General features: G+C 45.1%; 2 long non-coding RNA genes across 3 annotated transcripts in view; both read left to right on the top strand.

The window, feature by feature from the left end:
* LOC144578834 (uncharacterized) overlaps positions 1-20,185 on the top strand; it is a 66,249-nt gene that overhangs the window by 9,564 nt on the left and 36,500 nt on the right. The gene's annotated exons all lie outside the window — the stretch shown is intronic.
* LOC103793209 (uncharacterized) lies at positions 10,592-17,303 on the top strand. Of its 2 annotated transcripts, none has more exons than XR_008481652.2 (4): positions 10,592-10,730; positions 11,491-11,542; positions 12,814-12,928; positions 14,244-17,303. It is a non-coding gene; the product is annotated as an uncharacterized LOC103793209 (long non-coding RNA). The 2 variants fall into 2 exon arrangements; XR_013526677.1 differs by having other exon boundaries at positions 12,811-12,928.

The raw sequence follows: 20,185 nt of genomic DNA, 5'->3' as shown, positions 1-20,185 counted from the left end.
ACTGTCTGTTTGTGGCGTCAATGATTGAAGGCATATACACAGAGGAAAAGTGAACTCATTCACCCAAAAGATTTTTAAAAACTGCTGTGGGAGAAGAATCATCACAGAGCTGTGTAATCACCAGGAAAGGAGGGATCCATTTAAAGGATGAGGGTAGGTTTAGAGAAGATGTGGCTAAGGAGGTAGTCACTGAGCTCTGGGTGTGGCTTTGGTGTTTAGACTTGAACCCACATCCTTTTCCCCTGTTGGGGTCTCCTGCTTTGCACTGGAGCCAGATCAAACTGGCGCAGAGAGCCAGTTGTGCCTAACTCTTTCCTACTACATTTTCAATTGTATTGCATTGGTGGCTTGAATTTAGCCATGTGGGAGTATTTACACACAGACATTGGCAGTCTCCAAAATCCAGATCTCTTCTACAGCTACCCCTGCCTCCGGATCCAGCTGTTAAACATTGATCAGCACACCACTGTCTGCACACAAGAATCCCTAGCTTATGAAAAACACAGCATTGATTTTATTAGATGACTGGTGCAGGCTTACACCACAGTGCAAAGCTCTGGTAAAAATTCACATACACACCTTAGGCCTGGGGGCCTTAACTTCCATGAGAGCAGTGCTGGGACCCTGTGCTCAAGTTGTCCACAGAGAGGACAAGAAAGACTTCTAAGTCTGTTGAGAAGATTCTGAGCTGACTTCCTGAAGCAACCGCATGGACGAATCACAGAAGTGGGGTGAACAGGTGAGGACAGGCTGCTGCCCTAGATTACAGGTGTCCCACTCAGGGCACTTTACTCAAGGGAGCAGCTGTGAATAAGAGCAATGAGAGTGATCCAGGGCTTCCCTGAGAGAGCCGCAAGTGGAATATACCACTTGGGGATTTGTGCTCTCTTTCAACTCAGTGACCCCACCCTCTAGGGAACACGACCCACTGAAGGCTAGGCTCTGTCTTCTCAGGCGGAGCACCTTGTCCCATGGAGTGGAGCCCACAGGGACCAGGGGGACTCAGAAGTGTGAAGAAGGTCTGTCTTTTAAGGGTTAAGGAAGAAATCTGAGAGCTCTTTGAAAGGGGTCGGATTCAGGAGGCAGTTGCTCTTTCTCCTTTGCCCTTCCCTTTCTTCTAACCTGGAATGTGGATGTGGATGAAGAGCAACCATTCTGTGACCACAAGGTGACAAGCACACTGAGGATGGCCATATGGCAAGAGTGGTTGACTGGAAAGACAGGAGGCATGCAGGGCCCCCTGGAGGCATTGTGGGGCTGCCATATTGGTTCTGGATTTCTTATTGTGTGAGAAAAAAATCAGACTCTATTTGGTGAAAGCCACAGCAAGTTCAGCTCTCTGTGACATCAGCTAAACCTATTCTTCACTCCTTCTGGTACTGTTTCATAGATGCAGGTGACAGCCCCTGAGTACCTGAACTACAGCAGCCAGTGGCATGAAGATGTCAGGAATGGCTCTCAGGTAGACTTGGCAGCAGCATCTTCTTAGGGAAAGTGGGGCTTGAAAGACAACATAGCTCCTGAAACGGAGTGAAATATACAGGGAAGAACAGGCCTACCCCAAGGATTCAGGTTCATGGGCCAGGTCAGACACATGCCAGAAGATGATGAGTTTGGTCAAGGGAGACTGAGTTTGAAGTGCTCAATGTGCAACTAGACAGGGCATCTTCTGGGCTGCTGGAAGGGCTGGTTCGCTTTCGGGAGAGTTCTGAGGGAGAGATATGGCAGTTACCCGCAAAGTGACGGTGGCTGGATCTGTTGGAGTGGACAGGATTATCCATGAGGGAGATGCGTGAGGTGAAGAGGGGCAAAGAGACAGCTTTGGGGGACACTGCCAGGCAATGGACAGGCAGTGCTGGGTTGGGGATTGTGGGGAATAGAGAAGAAGAGTGTGAAGGGCTGGGAGAGAGCGGGAAGAAGAATTCACAGAGCCTGGGTCCCAGGAGCCAAGAACAGAGACCATCCGGAGAAGGAAAAGAGCCATTAAGAGTGCCAAACATGGAGGAGTTGTCAAGGAGGATGAGGAATGAAAATTAGCCTATGGATTTGGCAATTACCGTGTCAGTTTTTCTGCTAAGGCTGCTCCCACTGAGGTCACTAATGAAGCCAGAGACATAGAATGATTTGCCCAAAGTGACGTCATTAATAATGAGTCCAACATTAGAAACTAAGGCTCCCGACTCCCGGTTAAGTGCTCTTTCTCTTATTACACATATTTTAGTCTGCCCCAAATCATCAGGTTTTCATAGAACAGCTTTGGGGTATCATTTATGGTCAGGTGCAAAAACCTTCTAGCTGTCTTTATTGATAAGTTAGTTTAAATAGGTGTCACTTTGTCCTCAGATTAAAGTATCTCCTTAGCTAATATTTTGATGTGCTGAGATCTCCTAACGGAGAAAGAAGCAAGCCATGGAGAAGAAGAAAGTTAAGCCAGGCACGGTCCACTCCCCGGCTGTCACTCAGGGCTCTCAGCACTGGCTGGAAGCTGTCTTCATTCCTCGGTCCATGTCCTGCCTTACAGCCAGAGGCTGAAGGGGCAGTCTGAGATACTGCCTAGCAGAGGAGTGCTGTTTCTTTCATCTCAAGCAAGGAGGAGCCTTTCCAGAGACTGATCCATCCTGAGCAGACTTGCATCCTAGACATCCAGCGCTCACTCCTGCGGGGAACAGAAACAGCCTGGGCACGTGAAACCAGCCAGGGATATATATTTTAGCTGGAAGTTCTTACTCCATTTCCAGACCAACCAACAGGAAGGCACAGCATCTATAAAAATCCAGAGCTATCTACACGAGAGGTGGGGTTCAGAGAGAGGCAAGAGAATCCATCTTGAAATTCTCAAGGCTGAACTTGAATCTGTCTCTCGTTTTTTTCCCCTCCCAAAAGCAGAGGTCAGAAGGATGTCACAAGGTGAAGGCAAAAGTGTCAGAGCCCCAGTGTATTTAAGTCCCTGCTCTCCCAGGCGATCACACACTTATCAGTACAGAGGATAGCAAAGGAGGTGCACTGGCAGAACCTCCCCTATCTGAGAACAGAAAGTAAAGCAAAACCTCCGCTATCTGAGAACAGAAAGTAAAGCAAATAAACATCCCAAGGCTGTGAAACTCTCCAATCGCCACCCGCTGCCCCAGGCTGACAGGGGGTGAGTCAGCAGCTTGGATATATAGCTGGCAGTTGGCAGGAAAACCCGGTGGGCTTGCTAGGGGGCCCTGCAATCCATAAAGGAAAATTGTCTCAGCAGAGCAAGAGGTTTTTGTTGTTGTTGTTTTTGCTGAGCAAATGAGCACTGATGTTTTCTCCCATGCAAGAAAGCTGCTACAGACCTGGAGTCCATTTTTCTCCGATGGACAAGGTAGTGAGGGCCTCTGGCTGATTAAAGGGAGTAGCTACCATTCACTATTTCTCAGAAGAGGGAGCATAAAGACGGAGATGCAGCCAAAATAAACAGATGGCTTGATCGGGTGGAGGATGCTGTCACGAGCAGACACACAGGTAGCATGGGCCCCAGGCAACCACACAAAGCCATTAAGAGGAGCCAAAACTCAGCAACGAGTTCTAGAACCCTGGGAAACAGATTGTGCCCTGCCCCAGGGGGTCGCCTTGGAATTGTCACCGATCCAAAGGTAGTCAGGTTTGCACAGAGCAGGGGACCCAGCAAGCAGGCAAACTTGGACACCAGGAAGACTGAGAAAAGACAGAGAAGAGAGTAAAGAGGTGAGGCAGCGAGGTCAGGGTAAACTCAGAGCCCCTCAAGTGGCTAGAAGGTTGAGCAGCAGATAGGATGGTGTGTTGACTAGCAGGCTGCTTCTAGAACCAACTCAGAGCCACTGAGGCAAGTCCACAAACATTTCCTGAGTGCCTTGTGGGTACCAGAGCTCTGCTCTTGAGGACCTTGTGGTCTGAGAGTGAAATGTTTATAAACAGATAAATTACACTGCGATACAATGATTATGAACAGAATCCTGAAGGATCATAAGGGAGAGGGCTGTCACGGAAGGCTTCAGAGAGGAGGTGACACTGGGGCTGGTTAATGAAGACTGAGAAGACATTTGACGGTAAAGAAGGAAAAATTGTGCCAAAGACTGTAGTTGGGTCACCACAAGGTTATTATGATGTAGTCTCTGGTTGCAGAGCGGAAAAGTTCAGTTAATCTAGCTGAAGTTATGAGGAGCATTACTACGGAGGTACAACAGAGACTCTTACCAGAAAGGAAGAGGAAAGAAGTGTTGTGGGATGCCATGGGGACCAGACCCAGGAAACCGTGATCCAGTGTCAATTCCTGGTAGAGGCACAGGGACTTCCCTCCTCCAAGCTCTGTGCCTCGTCCATTCCCCATCTTCCTGAGATCCATTCTTCTCCTGTCACATGGGGCCTAGGAATCCCAAGTCTTTGCCTCATAGGCATTCCTGAATTGCTCTGGCATCAACTGCAGGAACAATTCCCTATGACCTTTCAGGTCAAGTGCCCATCATCCTGTGGGTACACCAGACTCCATCCCTCAATGCTCCACTTCTCAGGACAGAGAACCCAATTGGCTCTGATTAGGTCATTGACATCTGATTGGTAAATTGGTGTCCAGAGCCAGAAGGGGTAAGTGCAGGTGGTATATAATGTCACCTTTCTTTCTTTTTTTTTAATTATAATTTAAGTTCTGGGGTACACGTGCAGAACATGCAGGTTTGTTACAAAGGTATACATGTGCCATGGTGGTTTGCTGCGTCCATCACCCCGTCATCTACATTCGGTATTTCTCCTAGTGCTATCCCTCCCCTAGAACCCCACTCCCCTGATATCCCCCCCAGCCTCCCACCCCCCAACAGGCCCTAGTGTGTGATGTTCCCCTCCCTGTGTCCATGTGTTCTCATTGTTCAACTCCCACTTATGAGTGAGAATATGCAATGTTTGTTTTCCGTTCTTGTGTTAGTTTTCTGAGAATGATGGTTTCCAGCTTCACCCATGTCCCTGCAAAGGACATGAACTTATCATTTTTTATGGCTGCATAGTATTCCATGATCTATATGTGCCACATTTTCTTTATGCAGTTTGTCATTGATGGGCATTTGGGTTGTCTTTTTTTTTTTTTTTTTTTGAGACAGAGTCTCTGTCACACAGGCTGGAGTGCAGTGGTGCAATATTGGCTCACTGCAGGCTGGATTTCCCAGGCTCAGGTAATTCTCATACCTCAACTTCCCAGGTAGTTGGGACCACAGGTGCCTGCCACCATGCCTGGATAATTTTTTGTAGAGATGGGTTTTCTCCATGTTGTTTAGGCTGGTCTTGAACTCGAGGGTTGAAGCAATGTGCACATCTTGGCCTCCCAAAGTGCTGGGATTATAGACATAAGCCAGCACACCCAGCTGAATGTCAGCTTTCAAAGTGTGAGTGGGCATGGATGGGGAGGGATGACTGGCATATTTACTATGGTGCATGTACTCGTGTGAACACTCTGGAAACACAGGAAATATGCCATCAGCATCCAAAACAGACTACTGGCTCTCTGTGCTCCAACCGTACAAACCTTTATCTTAACACTGAAAATATTATAAAAATTTAATATGGCTCTCCCCATCACAATTTAAATCCTAAAATAAGAGTAAACATGTTAATCAGATGTAATCATATTTACCATTGCAAGTCCAGAAAATAGCACAGCATCAGGCACCTGTAAGGCTGGATACACTTTGATTGTCCCGGTGGTTTCTGCCATTACCTTCATTCTCAGCTTTCTGTTCCCTGTAACTGTCTGTTATCTGCAGCTTCCCGTGGTGGGAGAGAGACACACTCACTATGCTGTTTCATCGGACAACTGAGAACAGAGACATTACAGATGTCAGAATTGGGCTCTCCTTGTGTCCAAATTCCATAGGTATGCAGAGGCTCCTACACTGTGGTCACTATAGAGTAGTGTCTTAGTCTGGACTGGAGCTAGAGCCTTGAAAGAGGTGATTTAGTTAGAAATGGAACCATCAGGGTGGGCCCTAATGTGATCTAACTGGTGTCCTTATAAGAAGAGGAAATTTGGACACAAAAGAGACACAAAGGATTTGCCTACATAAAGAAAAGTCCTTGTGAAGAGGCAGCGAGAGGGTGACCTTCCACAAGCCAAGGAGAGGGACCTCGAAGGAAACCAAGCCCGATGGCACCTGGATGTTGGACTTCCAAACTCCAGAGATGTAAAAAAAAAAAAAAAAGTTGCTTAAACCACCCAGTCTGTCGTATTTTGTTAGGGCAACCCTAGCCAAGGAATGCACATCCCAAATAAAACTCAGCAGGCATTAGGACCATCTTTGAAGGACGTGCAGGAGACCCCAGATCAAATAAAGTAGTCAGCTCCTACCAAGAAAAGCCAAGGGCAGGAAGAGATTGAAGAGAACAGCCGCTGATGGAAGAGCGTAATCAGAGAGAAATGAATAGAAACTGCCCAAAGAAAATATGTGCTACCTAGCAACAAATACATGAAGTGTAGAGAATAGGCCAAACAAATAGCTCTAAAGACGACGTGCTGGTGGTAGGGGAAGTAATCAAAAGTAGGAAAGCGAGAAACTACGAAAAAAATCAGACAGCGACTCAGCTAGAGAAATTACAGCACAAAGTTAAGAAAGTGCAAAAACATGATAAGAAAAGCAAAGGTGAGGAATGAAAAGATTGCGAGAGAGGCTAAGATAAATAATAAGGCATTTTTCAAGTACAGAAGGAACAAGAGGTCAGTACAAGAGCCAATAGTGCCTCTAAAAACTGGCAGAGGAAATTTATTGATAGAGCATGAAGACATCGCTAAAAAATATTAAAAGGCTTTCCCCCGCTCCTGCTCCTTGCCTCTCTTTTCACAAAGGAAGATGGGGACATATGCTGGAGCAGACATAAATTTCCCAGGAGTGGAAAAAAGACATATTGAAGGAAATCGGATCGTGTCAGCACAGGTGATCAAGAAATTAGGACATCAGAAAAATTGCCAAAAGTCTAGAGCCAGGCCAGAGACTCCTGGAATGAGGGACCCAGAGGCCAGCGTGGCCCGAGGGCAAGGCCAGGCAGGGTTGAGCTCGGGTCCAGGGCAGACGCGCAGAAGTTGCTGCAGGAAGCAGTCTTGGGCCACACCTGCAAGTTCATCTTGTAGATGAGTTTTCATCTCTGGTACAGGGAACAGATTCAGGGTTGAATCAGGCCTTTATACCCAAAGCAGCTGGCAGTCAATAATCTTTGATGGGGCCCTTGTTTTTAAGAGTACTCACATGACCTAAGTTTGGGGCAAAAGTTCACTCTCCTTCCCAGATCATAGACAGAAGACCTAGATTCGAATCATGACTCTGCTACAGGCCTGCCTGTCATTTCAGGCTAATCACTGAGTGTCACAGAGATGTAGGTGCCTCATCTCTAAAGCGGAGGTGAGCATTCCCTTGCTCTAAAGTGGACCGTGATGCTCAGATGAAATCATTACTCATCCACGAAAACAAGTAATCTTGAGTGCTTTTAATGTGCCAGGCACATTGTAGGTCCAGGGAGGGAGGAGAAATAGAGACAGATCTCTGCCCTTCCATGGTTGACATTTTAGTGTTGGGGAAAGAGATAAACAAGTAAACAGAAAAAATAAACAAGCTAATTTCAGAGACCAGTGAGAGCTTGGGAACAAATGCATAGCTGTGCAAAGCCCTGCCTCTTACTGGTGGTCAGGGTAAATGGCATTGAGTTGAGACCTGAACCAGGAGGAGGAATGATCTGGGACAGGACATTCTAGAATGAGGACAGCAGGCTTCAGTCCTAAAGTTAATGTACAAAGGCATTGTTTAGAGCATACAGTGTGGCCAAAATGCTGGCTCTGAGTGACATGATCGAGAGCCTTTTCTGAGGCTGAGAATTTGGTATTTCTTTTCCGTCCCTTCAATCTGACTAGACTGTAAGGGTTGTCAAATCAAGGCAAACTTCAACAAGACAAACCTGGCAACAAAGAAAGAAGTATAAAGCACACAACACATATAACATGGATCCCTGGAGGAGCTGGGAAGGACACCTTTTTCTTTCCAAAAGTGGGGCCTCCCTTGTCACAGGGATACTGAGGCCATGGTCACTGCTTGTGGCCTACCAGAAAGTCCTAGACAAATAATCAATTTCAGCTATATTGCTTACCTTGGGCTACACAGATTCTGTATAGTCAATGGGATAAAACACGAAGATCATGGATGTGCTTTCCTGCTAAAAAAGCACCAAGCTTCCTTCAAATAGATTCCTTTCCATTCCCACACTCTGTAATAGTGTAATTGAGTCATGTAGTAATTAAAGAGAAAAATGTCACTATTGTATTTCCAAATGTATTATTTAATTTTCATAAAACAAATCCAACTCTTGGTGTTGAATGCTGGGAGAAGAAAATAAATGGAAACACAAATCTCTACCATTTAATCTTAATACGAGATAAATCAAATTTCATTTCACAAATGTTTATTGAGCACCTACTAGTTTCAGGGCATATGCAAAATAAATACTGCCTGGTTCTTGTCATACACAAACGCATGGTTTCTACTTTAAATCACAGTGTTTCAAAATACAACATCTACTGATCAGGAGAAGAGCGTTTATAGTGATTTTTACAAAGAAATAAAGCAGGCGCAATTACACTCTATTCAGCAATACTGGACACTCACAGATGAACATGTTTTTAAGCACATGAACCCCCAGATTTTTGTCTTGAGTAGAATCTTAAGACAAGAAGATGGGATTTGTGCTCAGGCAGGCCTGGACTGAAAGCCTAGCTCATCTCCTCACTAGTTGTGTGACATTGGCAAGATACGTAGCTTCTCAGTTTCCTCATCTGTAGCATGAGGCTCATGGTACTGACCTCATGGAGCTGCTGTGAGGATAAAATGAGATCATGCATTCAGGCTGAGAGCTTGGCTGTTGTAGGTGCTCCACAATTGCCCCTTTCCCCTTTTAATTGGGGTCATTGAAAAATAAGCAGTTAGAAGATTGAAAATGTGCAATTGTTTGTGTCTTCCTTTTTAAAAAGGAGGTAATACCAGCTCAATGTTTTGGAACTGATGCCTACAATGTGTTTGTTTCATGTCTTTCTGTCTTCAGAGAGTATAACTTGTCATTTGATAGCATAATCCTGTGATTCTCCAGGTCACACTAGCCTGAGGCAGAACAGCAATGGCAAGATCTCAGTGACAGAAGAGACACTGCCCCTGCTTGTATTGAGGGAAACACCCCTCCTAAAATCCTCTTCATGTGGTGCTGCAATTTCTAAATTTAGTCATGACGCAGTTCACCGAACGCCTGCTAGATGCTACTGAGGATAAAGTGGCAAAAAACCGGATGCAGCCCTTGTTCTCAAAGCACTTGGACTTGGGTTTGCTGAGCCACGTGACCACACAGGTGCGTGTTTGTAATCATTTGACTGCAACTGCTTGCAACTGTGGCGGGTCTTAAGAAGAAGGTGTACACGATGTTACAGGAATCTTAATTAAGGAATTTGTCTTAGGCAGGGAGATGAGAAGGCGATGCTTGAACTGAGTGGAAGACCTGGAAGAATGAAAAGGAAGAGAAGGAAAGCATTCTGGTCAAAAGAACAGAAGGAGGCAAGTGCCGGGGCTGCAGTGCAAAGAAAGGTGGGCCTCGCTGGGAGTTTTCTGCTTAATTTAGGAGCAATAAAAATCTACAGAAGAGCTTTGTGTAGAGGAGTGGTATGATTAGATTGGGACTATCACTAATGTTGGAAACAGACAGAGAGGTATGCAAACCTATTAAAGGGAATTATGAGTATCCCGAGAAGAGCTGATGGTGGCTTGGACAGGGTGATGGTAGAAGTTGATGCAGAGAATTTTATTTTATAGATTTTAGGTATATTTAGGGGATGAAAATGATAGGAGCTTGAAGATGGTTTGTATGGAGTTGGGGAGGAGGAAGGTAGGTTGAAAGGTGAGAAAGCCTTGGGAGATTCCTAGGATTCCACCTTGAAAGATAGATGAGAGGGCACAGGAGGAGGGGTCACCGAACTGGGGAATACTGGAAGGCAATGGGAACATGGAAAGATCACAAGTTCTGTTCTCGGTGTTTGACCTTGAGGCTGCCATTGAGAAAGATGAAAGATGTCAAGGAGCAATTTAGATGCTTGGGTCTGGAGCTTGGAGAAGCCAGGAATAGGTGTAACAGAAACCATTATTATTTTTGGAGGAGGTCCTTAGAAACAGCCTGAGATGAGGGGTCGTGTACAAGTTACCTATTAAGGCTGCGTTCCCCTGGGAGACTGGTCAGGGAGTAGGGAGTGGAGCAGGGAAAGAGAAGAAGCCGAGCAAAAGATGATCTCAGGGTAAGGTATTATCAAGGGGTAATCCCTGCAGAGGACAGCCTTTAGCCTGCTCTCCTGGGGCTCTGGTGAATAACTCACAGCTTTCCCAACTATTGTGAAGCAACCTCAATGGGAGGGGCTGGGCAATCCCTGAGGGCAATCCTCCTCCACCTCTTCCTTCTCCAAGGGCTGCAGGTGCAGCTGAAAGCACACCACAGCTGGTGAGGGGTGGGGCACAGAAACCCTGAAAAGAGATCCCAGGGCAGCTGGGTGGAGTGCTGACATCCTCACTATTAGGGTGAACAAGAATTGCCTAGGGAGATGGAGTGAGAAGAGAGACGGTCAAGACCGCTGTTACCGAGGGCGTCCAAAATGTGCTAATTAGAACAGAAGCGTAGAAAGGAGGCTGGGAAGGACTATTGTTTCACAACCACCCTGCAAAGACAGCAGCAATGTGAGTATTATTATCTCCAACTTAAAGATGAGAAAACCAAGGCTTGGGAGGCTGGAATTTGAACACAGAGCTCCTGACCCCACCCAAGCCTAGTGGTCCTTTAAACCCAACAAGGGGAGGTTTTCCAGCGCTGGAGTGCCTCAGTAGTGAAAAGAGCTGGTCCTCTTTTGAAGGTGTTTATAGATGCCAATGCTCAACACTCACATTGCCAGATTTGAGAACCTGGGAGAAAGGGAAGCTGGGGGGTGATTTACAGTGATTTTTACAAAGAAATAATGCAGAAGCAATTTATACTCCATTTAGCAATACTGGACACGCACGGACAAACATTTTTAAAGCACATGAACCCTCAGATTCTTACCTGGCATAGAGCCTTAAATGAAGTTCTACAGGACAAGGAGATGGGCTTTGTGCTCAGGCAGGCCCAGAGTGAAAGCCTAGCTCATCTACTCACCAGTTGTGTGATACTGGGCAAGATATGGAGCTTCTGTTTCCTCATCTGTAACATGGGACTCGTGGTACTTAGCTTATGGAGTTGCTTGAAGATAAAATGAGATCATGCATTCAAGGTGAGAGCTTGGCTATTGCAAGTGCTCCACAATTGCCCCTTTCCCCTTTTAACTGGGGACATTAAAAATAAGCAGTGAAATGATTGAAAACATACAATTGCTTGTGTCTTGCTTTTTGAAAAGGAGCTAGTACCAGCTCAGTGTTCTGGAACTGATGCCTAGCAATGTGTTATGTGTCTTTGTCTCTTCAGAGAGGTTGGGAGGAGAGGCTGGAGCCATTCCCCTGCATCCCAGGAGACAAAGGTGAGTGCGATGAAGGCTTGGGGCAAATGTGTGGGAGTCTCAGCTGCCCAGAGCACAGAGACCAGCCGGCTTGCTGTCTACCAAGGCTTTGAATTTATTTTCTGCCTCTAGGGAAGCTTCTGTTGACTTTGTCCATTAAGCAGGCTTGCAGGATGTCTGCTGACCCCAGGTTCCTTCTCCCCTGAGGAAGCCCCACTGCCTCAGAGATCAGCAGAGGTGTGCTGGTTCCCAGGGCTTCCCTAGTCCAGGGGGAGGGTATTGTGGGTGGAGTGGGTTCTGGGCGAGGACACAGGGGCATGCCTCAGGGACACAGAGCACGACCCTCTGTTTGCCGACTCTCTGACTCTCTGGCTTGAGGAGCAGTGAGGAAAATCAGAACTAAGAATACCTGCCCCCTGAATTGTCTGAGATTAATTAGGAGACCGATAATGCACAGTGTGTGCCTAGGATGAAAATGAGTTATGGACTCGTTACTAATATAGCTGCGTGGATGATTAGTATATAAAACAAGGCCACTTCTCAATAAGCCAGAGGTCATTAGGTGTCCCCACAGAGTGACTTAAGCCAAGCTTGTGTTTGTGAGGAATTCCCACTGATTTACCAGGGAGTAAGAGCCAGCAAATCAAAGATGTTTTGCCCAGTTTAGTAAATAAAATGCAAAGACCCCGCATGATGCTTGTGTTTTTGTTTTTTTTTCCTTATAGAAAATATTTTCCATGAAATGGAACACCAATATTAAAAGTAAAAAGAGGATGGGAAGACAAAACCTAAAACCGATGTAAATTGGAAGCAAACTAGGATTCATTTCCTGTAGAGGAATTTTATATTTTTTAATGGAGTTACTGTGGCTTTTTATTTCAGTGTAAGGTGAAGAGTCAAAGTATGAGGATTTAAGGCTTCCAAGTGTGTGCAGTTATATGAACAGACCCTTACGTTTGCCAGCACGCCCCAGGCACTGCTCCTGCATAACTAATGTCTCCCTCACCAGGGCCAGGGCGGAGGGCCCTTTGACTCCCCTGGAAGTTATGCAGGGATAAGGGGAGTGTCAGGAATGCAGGATTAGGCCCCATAATTGAAGCTGTCATTAGCTGAAGAGGCAGGCGGGCTTGTGAGCCTTTCCAAGTTTGCATTTATTATGAGATGAAGATATGGCTCCTTTGGTATAAAGAGGGTAGAGGGGATTTCTGCAAGTCGGCAATATCTACCCCCTCCCCCCGCCAACGTTTTTAAGTTGGTTTGTTCTACAACATTCATTATGCTCTTCTTAGTAGATCCCAGAAATGCTGAAATTATCCTTTAGAGGAGTTTCTTTATCTTCTGAGGAAGGCCAGCTGGAACCTTCTGAAATGATTCCCATTCAGCATGCAGCCACAGGCAGTACCAATGGTAAGGATGAAATATTATTTTTGTAAATCACATGTAGTTACAGCAGTGCCACTTACTTAGACACTCCTTATTGGATGATGGGAATGGAGACCATGGGGCTGAGCAACCTCTATGGCATAAACAAGCCAGGAAAGGGAAAGGTCTCCAGGTTCCAGAGAGATTACTGTGATCCTTCCTTATATCCATGCAAGTGGCATTCTAAGTACACCTATTCTTTTTCTATTTAGTTTTTTTTTTTTTTTTACGATGGTAAAATGTACATAACAACAAATTTAGCATTTTTAGGTGGACAGTTCAATGGCGTTAAGTACACCCCATCACTGGGCGCGTCCCCACCATCCATCTCTAGACCTTTCCGTCTTTCCAGACTGAAACTCCACTCATTCCATAATAACTCCTTCCAGGCCCTGATCCCTGGATCCCTCCAGCCCCTGGTCATCTCTATTCTACTTTCTGTTGCTATGAATTTAACTACTCTAGGTACCTCATATAAGTGAAATCACACAATGTTGTTCTCTCTGTGCCTGACTTATTTCGCTTCATATAATGTCTTCAAGGTTCATTCATGCTGTAGAATGTATCAGAATTCCATTCTTTTTTAAAGCTGCGTAGTACTCCGTTGTATGAATATCCCACATTTTGTTTATCCATTCAGCCATCAATGAACACTGGGTTGCTTTCACCTTTCAGTTATTGTGAATAATGCAGCTATGAGCATGTTTCCACATGCATAAATATTTCCTCCAGACTCTGCCTTCAGTTGTTTTGGGCATATACCAAGAAGCAGAATTTCTGGATAATCCAGTAATTCTGTTTCTGATTTTTTGAGGGGGCTCCGTAGCAGTTGTACCATTTTACATTTCCACCAACTGTGCGGAAGTTGGTTCCAATTTCTACATCCTCACCAACACGGGTATTTTCAGCTGGCTTTTGTTGTTGTTAGCAGCAATCCTAATGGATGTGAGATGGTACCTTATTGTGGTTTGATTTGCATTTTCCTAATGATTAGTGAATTTGAGCATCTTTTCATGTGCCTGTGTATAAATATTCATTCCAGCCCTCACTTTCAGTTCTTTCGGGTGTATACCTGAAGTGGAAGTAAGCACCACTCAAATATTGGAGCAGCCCCCATAAAGACTTGCTGGGCGATACTTTGAGTGGGTTAAGACAAGCCCTGAGGGTATAAGAAAACTTCAACCAGAATTCTAAGAGGTAGAAAATATTCTGGCTAACAGAGGATTAATTAGATCTTTACACTTTTGTTTCAATCCTGCTTACTAAAGTTCTTCCCAAAATATTTTATTCTGTTTTTTAGATGAGTTCCACAACCTGTCCTAAGAGAATTTTCATTATCCTAGAGGAATACGATAGGATGACCACCTGGGAACTAGATGCTTAATGTGCTATCCTGGAGTTTCAGATGAGAAGCACCAAATATGTTTACCCATGCTATAGGCCAAAAGGTAACAGTTGTATAGGACTGTGAACCTGAAGTCAGTTAAATATTTGGGGATGTGGTTTCAGAATTAATGGTCTGTAGCTCTTCTTTCTGGCAGTGACTGGAGAGCAGGGCCTGTTGTCTATTAAGGCCACTCCTAGTTCATGAAAGTAAAACCATGTCAACTGCATATAAAAGAATGTTTATCTTTCTGTTCTCCTAGGAGGGAATTGGAGGGGCCAGGCCTTGTTGATCCGAATGTGGTAGCATATCATCGATGTTTCAACGGAAAAGAAAAGTGTGTTCAACATTCATTCAGTGTTTCTCCTCGTTGGAAATGAGGATTAAGGCAATTCTGCATTTATTCGTAATGATATCCCTGGCACCAGTCTAGTGCCAGTCACATAGTATGTGATCAGCAACTGTTTATTCAGTGATCAATGATGCCTGCTCCTTTAAAAGACTGCCTTGCTACACCTCACTCTCATGTAATGTCGAGATGATAGTTCTCTATCCGAATGGGAATAGAGCATTTGGCTGGCCAAGCTGGGTCCCAGGTGTTGCTACTGTAGACAGGCCCACTTTTCACCCCTTATTTGCATCTGTTTGCCACCATTCCTTTAATGGCATGGCGAACATTTTCTTTTGGAAAGAGGCAGAAAGGAAAAAGAGATATTGGCTAGAATGGCAGGAACAACTATTTTGAGTCTGGTCTGGCAGAAAGAGTTTGAACCCACATCCAGAGGAATGAGAGCCAGAGCACAGGAGAGCTGTTCTCCTGAGAAGGTGAGATTCTGGCATGGATCCGCTGCTTTGGGGCCCAGGTGATCATGTAGCCATGGAAGCTTCTATTCTCTTTTCTGCGCAGATCCACAGCCTGCTCTGGGCACATCACAAACGGCAGCCTGGGTGGGAAACAGCTATCTGGGGACGCTCACTGTCCCGGGGCAGCAGGGGCTTCTTCAGGCAGCTCTATGGGAGCCGTAGAGGGAGGAAAGGAAGGAGACGCAGGAAAGGAAAGAAGTGTGGGCACCTGGCGCCCATTGAAGCTCCAACAACAAACTATAGGCGCAGGCAAGCTCCTTTCTGGAGCATATACGGGGTTCAAAACCATAGCTGTGTTTGTGTGTGTGTGTGTGTGTGTGTGTGTGTGTGTGTGTGTGTGTATGATCACCAGCTGGTGAGATCTGGGGATATTGATTTGTGCTCCAAATTACTACCTTTGTACCTATAAGAAACCAAGCACAAAACAGATACCTACTTCGGTAGCAAATAGACAAGGAAGGGAAAACAAACTCCACACCAAAAAATCATCTATAATCCTAAACAGATTTTTCCACAGCTTGGTACAAAGAATGGTCTTTGTGTCAAATAAAAATTCCAGGTTTGCTGAGGTCAGGAGTTCGAGACCAGCCTGACCAACATGGAGTAATCTCATCTCTACTGAAAATACAAAAAATTAGCCAGGTGTGGTGGTGGATGCCTCTAATCCCAGCTACTCGGGAGGCCAAGGCAGGAGAATTGCTTGAACCCGGGAGGCAGAAGTTGCCGTGAGCCAAGATGACACCATTGCACTTTAGCCTGGGCAACAAGAGTGAAATGCTGTCTAAAAAAAAAAATCCCAGGTTTGAATAATGATTACAGTGATAATAATTTAACAGCACACACTTTTCCACAGTGTTCCCTGTGTGAAAGGTACAATTCTGAGTACTTTATATGTTTTAATTAATTTAATCCTCCCAGCAGTCCTATGTGATTGGGTGTCTTACTGCAGCCACTCTATAGAAAAGGAAGCTGAGGCAAAGAGAAGTTAAGTAACTTGGTCAAAATCACACAGCCAGTATGCGGCAGAGTTGGGATTCAAATCAAGAAGACCGCTTTCTCTCATTATGAGATATGGTAAAGATACCAGCTTTATTGAGGTATAGTTTACATGCCATAAAACTCACCCTTTTTGCCTTTGTTTTTTTCTTTGGTGACGGAGTCTTGCTCTGTCGCCCAGGCTGAAGTGCAGTGGTGCAGTCTCTGCTCCCTGCAATCTCCACCTCCTGGGTTAAAGCGATTCTCCTGCCTCAGCCTCCCAAGTAGCTGGATTATAGGCACGCACCACCATGCCTGGCTAATTTTTCTATTTTCAGTAGAGACAGAGTTTCACCATGTTGGCCAGGCTGGTCTCGAACTCCTGACCTCAGGTGATCTGCCCGCCTCAGCTTCCCAAAGTCCTGGGATTACAGGCGTGAGCCACCATGCCCAGCCCACTCACCCTTTTACAGTGTATAATTCAGCAATTTTTAATATATGTTCAAAGTTGTACAACCATCACCACTATCTAATTTCAGAACACTTTTATCACCCTAAAAAAAGCTTGATATCCATTAGCTTTGCTCCCATTCCCCCTACCCCCTCCTCCTAACCACTAATCTACTTTCTGTCTCTACAGGTTTGCCTATTCTGCTTTGCACATAAATGGAATCATACAATAAGGAGTCATTGTGTCTAGCTTCTTTTTCACTTAGCAGGATGCTTTCAAGGCTCAGCCATGGTGTGGTATATCAGAATGCCAGTCCCTTTTATGGTCAAATGATATCCCATTGTATAGTTATACCACATTTTACTTATCCATTCATTAGCTGATAGACACTGGCTTGTCTCCACTTTGTGGTTCTTATGAGTAATGTTCCTATGAACCAACTATGTTATATTGCCTAACAAAGTATATTAAAAAAAACCCAGAATATATTTCATATACGATGACTAATAAGCTGATTTTCTGGAATACTCAAGAAATGCCTCTCTAAAGGCAGGCAGGCACTCCTCTGCCTATCTGTGTTTAAGGAGCTGATAAAGGTGGTAGAGATCATGCCAGACGATGCATATAAAGTGCTTTCTAAAACTTTAAAGCATCTGTCCAAATATTGGTTATGAATAACATGAGCTAGCCAATGACTTGAGAGTTGGAGTTAGACACCTGAGGATAGCTAGATGACTAATTGAGGTTTTCTTGTTAAAAACACTATTTACTTTAAAAGGTTCTATGCTGTGTTAACTGGGAGGTGGAAAAGGGGCCCACTTTGTATCCATAGCCAGCCACAATGGGCTGTTCCCCAAATGTCATTGTGGGTCCCAGGGATACTAGTTTCTCTGCTACTGTATTCCTCTTTCCTATTTGTTATTCACTTTTGATATCTTATTGATCATTTCTCATGTAAAGAAAAGGACATTTTTAACTCTCTAATCCAGTTAGGAATATGTTTAGCTGCATTCAACAGAAAACCTAACAGTGACTTCAACAGAATTGTATTTTCTTGCATAACAAGACGTCTGAAGGCTGCTTTGGCATCCGTGGTGTCCGGACCAACGTGTCTGTGCTTTTTAAAAACTTTCTCTCATGTTCACAAGAGGCTTGCCTCACCTTGAGCAGTCATGTCTGTGTTCAGGACAAAAGGGGCTTGGGTAACGGTGGTGTCAGGAGAGCTAACGCCCTCCAAGAAGCCCCCAGCTGACCTGTGTTCTGTCTCATTGCCCAAGAGATCACCAGGGAGGCTGGGAAATACCATATATAGATTTTCCACCTGCCATAGTAGAGAGGGGTGAAGGAAAAGGAGATTGGAAATGGCACCAAGTTATTTTTTTAAATGTGTTAGCCACACTCACCTCATCAAGAGAAGTTAGGAAATCCAGGCAGGTGGGAGGAAGCGGCAACAGCTCTGAAGGAAGAGGCTGGCATGGCCCCATTGCTTTTCCAGGGGTTTTGCTCAGTGGAGTTCTTCATTTGCCATTTCTGCTCTCAGACTTGTGATTTCACTGAAACCACTCATCTCCCCACAGACACTGGTTTGGCTACATAATGGTTGAAGGCATGTCTGGATGTTTTAATGATGTGACCATACAGCATTGTGACATGATGTGGTCCCAAGACACTGTGACCAGAACCAATCTGGCTGGCTGAGCCATGTCTAAATCTCAGCAAGTTTGTCCAGGGTTGAGGGGCCGGCTTGGAGTGTCACAAGTGTTCTGCCAGGGGCTTTCTGAATCTGTTCCTCCTCATTAGGATTAAGATGCTGGAGGCCAGGACCCAGGACTCACAATTCGATTTTATTTTCCTTTCCCTGCTACCCTCCCCAACTGTCCTGGGCACGTACCCGAGTCTCCATAAATGCTTGGTGGATAAACTCACATTCCTGGTGACTGGTCAAAGATGTGTCACTTATTATGAAGTGTGCCAAGAAAGTCACTCACTCATTTGTCCAGTAAGCACTTGAGAGATTTAATCTGTGAACCAATTACTTCAATACAGTTTCCAGAAACAGAGTTGTTCATCCTTTGAAGTAGGTTAATTGTCAACTGATATTTTATCTTTGTTGATTAATCTGACAGACAATTAGTGGGGGCTTCTAAAGTGTCAGGCACAGTGCTAGGCACAGAGGAGCACAGAGATGATCCTAACACTGCCCACAAGGACTCAGAGGGGAGCGGGCTAGATAGGTGCATCAGCAATGCAACCAGGTCACTGAAGGGTTGCATCAAAGCTCTGTGGGCCAGTAGGGAGAGAGTTATTCATGGCAGGGAGGAGTTGTGGGGCTGTGAGGTTAGATTGGCTGCTGGTGTCTCCTTCCTTAGACCATCTAAGCTGACTGCTGGCCTCGTTACACCAAGGGGGTTGGGGCATGACTCTGTCTGGCTTCCCCCGAGATGGGCTCATTGGTGAGAGCACGCTGCTTTCTGGAGCTTGTCCACATATGCTCCAAGTTGGCTTTTTCAAGAAGCAGGATAAAGAACACTAAGGAGAGTCAGAATGAGGTTCAGGAAGCCCAAGGCCCAGGTCCCTTCTCTGAGGGAAGCTGGTGGATCTAACCTTCTTCAGTCCCCAAAGACTTTGTTTGGAGGGATGGAGTGAGTTGTTGCAGCATGTCTGGGAAGAGCTGTCTACAAGATGCTCACTGGTTAAGACACTCTGAGGGTGGAACATTACAACACAACTTTCTTCACAAAAAAAGTTGATTTAGGAAATAAAGAATCAGTGTAGCTTTGGAGGCATCTTACATTCTCATTCAAATGAAATTGCTTTATGGAGTCCCATATTGGGGGGGAGGCATATTTTTGGGACATAGATAACCCATTTATGTGAATACTGGAACAGCATTGAGAAAAATGCCACTGCTCTGTAACCTCTAAAGGGTTAACATCAGGGCATAATTGAAACTTGGCAGCCAAAGGCAGCTATGTGACCTTTTATTGTGAAATCAGATTGGAAGCCATAGCACAAAGCTAGAGGTGAGAGTGAAGCCAGTGGCCCCGAAGTCACACCCTGTGGTTAGGGCCTGAGTTAGAAAAGCAAGCTAGAACGAAGCCTGTATCTCCAAAGGGCATTTCCAAACCAGTACTTGAAGAGTTTTTACAAATTAAATTTGTACTTCTTGCTATCCTTTACTTTTTAGTATGCACTAACACAACAGATTTGCTAAATCTGGAAGTTGGTAAGCAAGCATGTAATCATTAGTAACTCCTTAGCCAAGAATCTCACTGAATATTTCATATGCTGCCTCATTAATGCCTGTCCCTGCCCATTGATCTCTGGCAATTCTGTGGTATCACTTACACCTGTTTTACAGATGCAGCAGATGAAGGAGAGAAAATTAAGTGCCTTCATGGAGAATTAATCATCAGAATCAAGAGCTCCACACGTTCTGGCTTCCAGTTCTCGGCCTTGACAATGAAACTGGGCTCCTTTTCTTTTCTCCTAGGAACAGCTAGAACTTTCACTTTATGGGGCTGACAAAATCTCCATTTGCTCAAAAGGTAGGGAAATGCCTACTTCT

This window comes from Callithrix jacchus, chromosome 1, assembly GCF_049354715.1.
Source record: "Callithrix jacchus isolate 240 chromosome 1, calJac240_pri, whole genome shotgun sequence".
NCBI classification, from domain to species: domain Eukaryota; kingdom Metazoa; phylum Chordata; class Mammalia; order Primates; family Cebidae; genus Callithrix; species Callithrix jacchus.
Note: the sequence above shows the minus strand (reverse complement) of the source record. Positions and strands in the feature narration are given on the sequence as shown.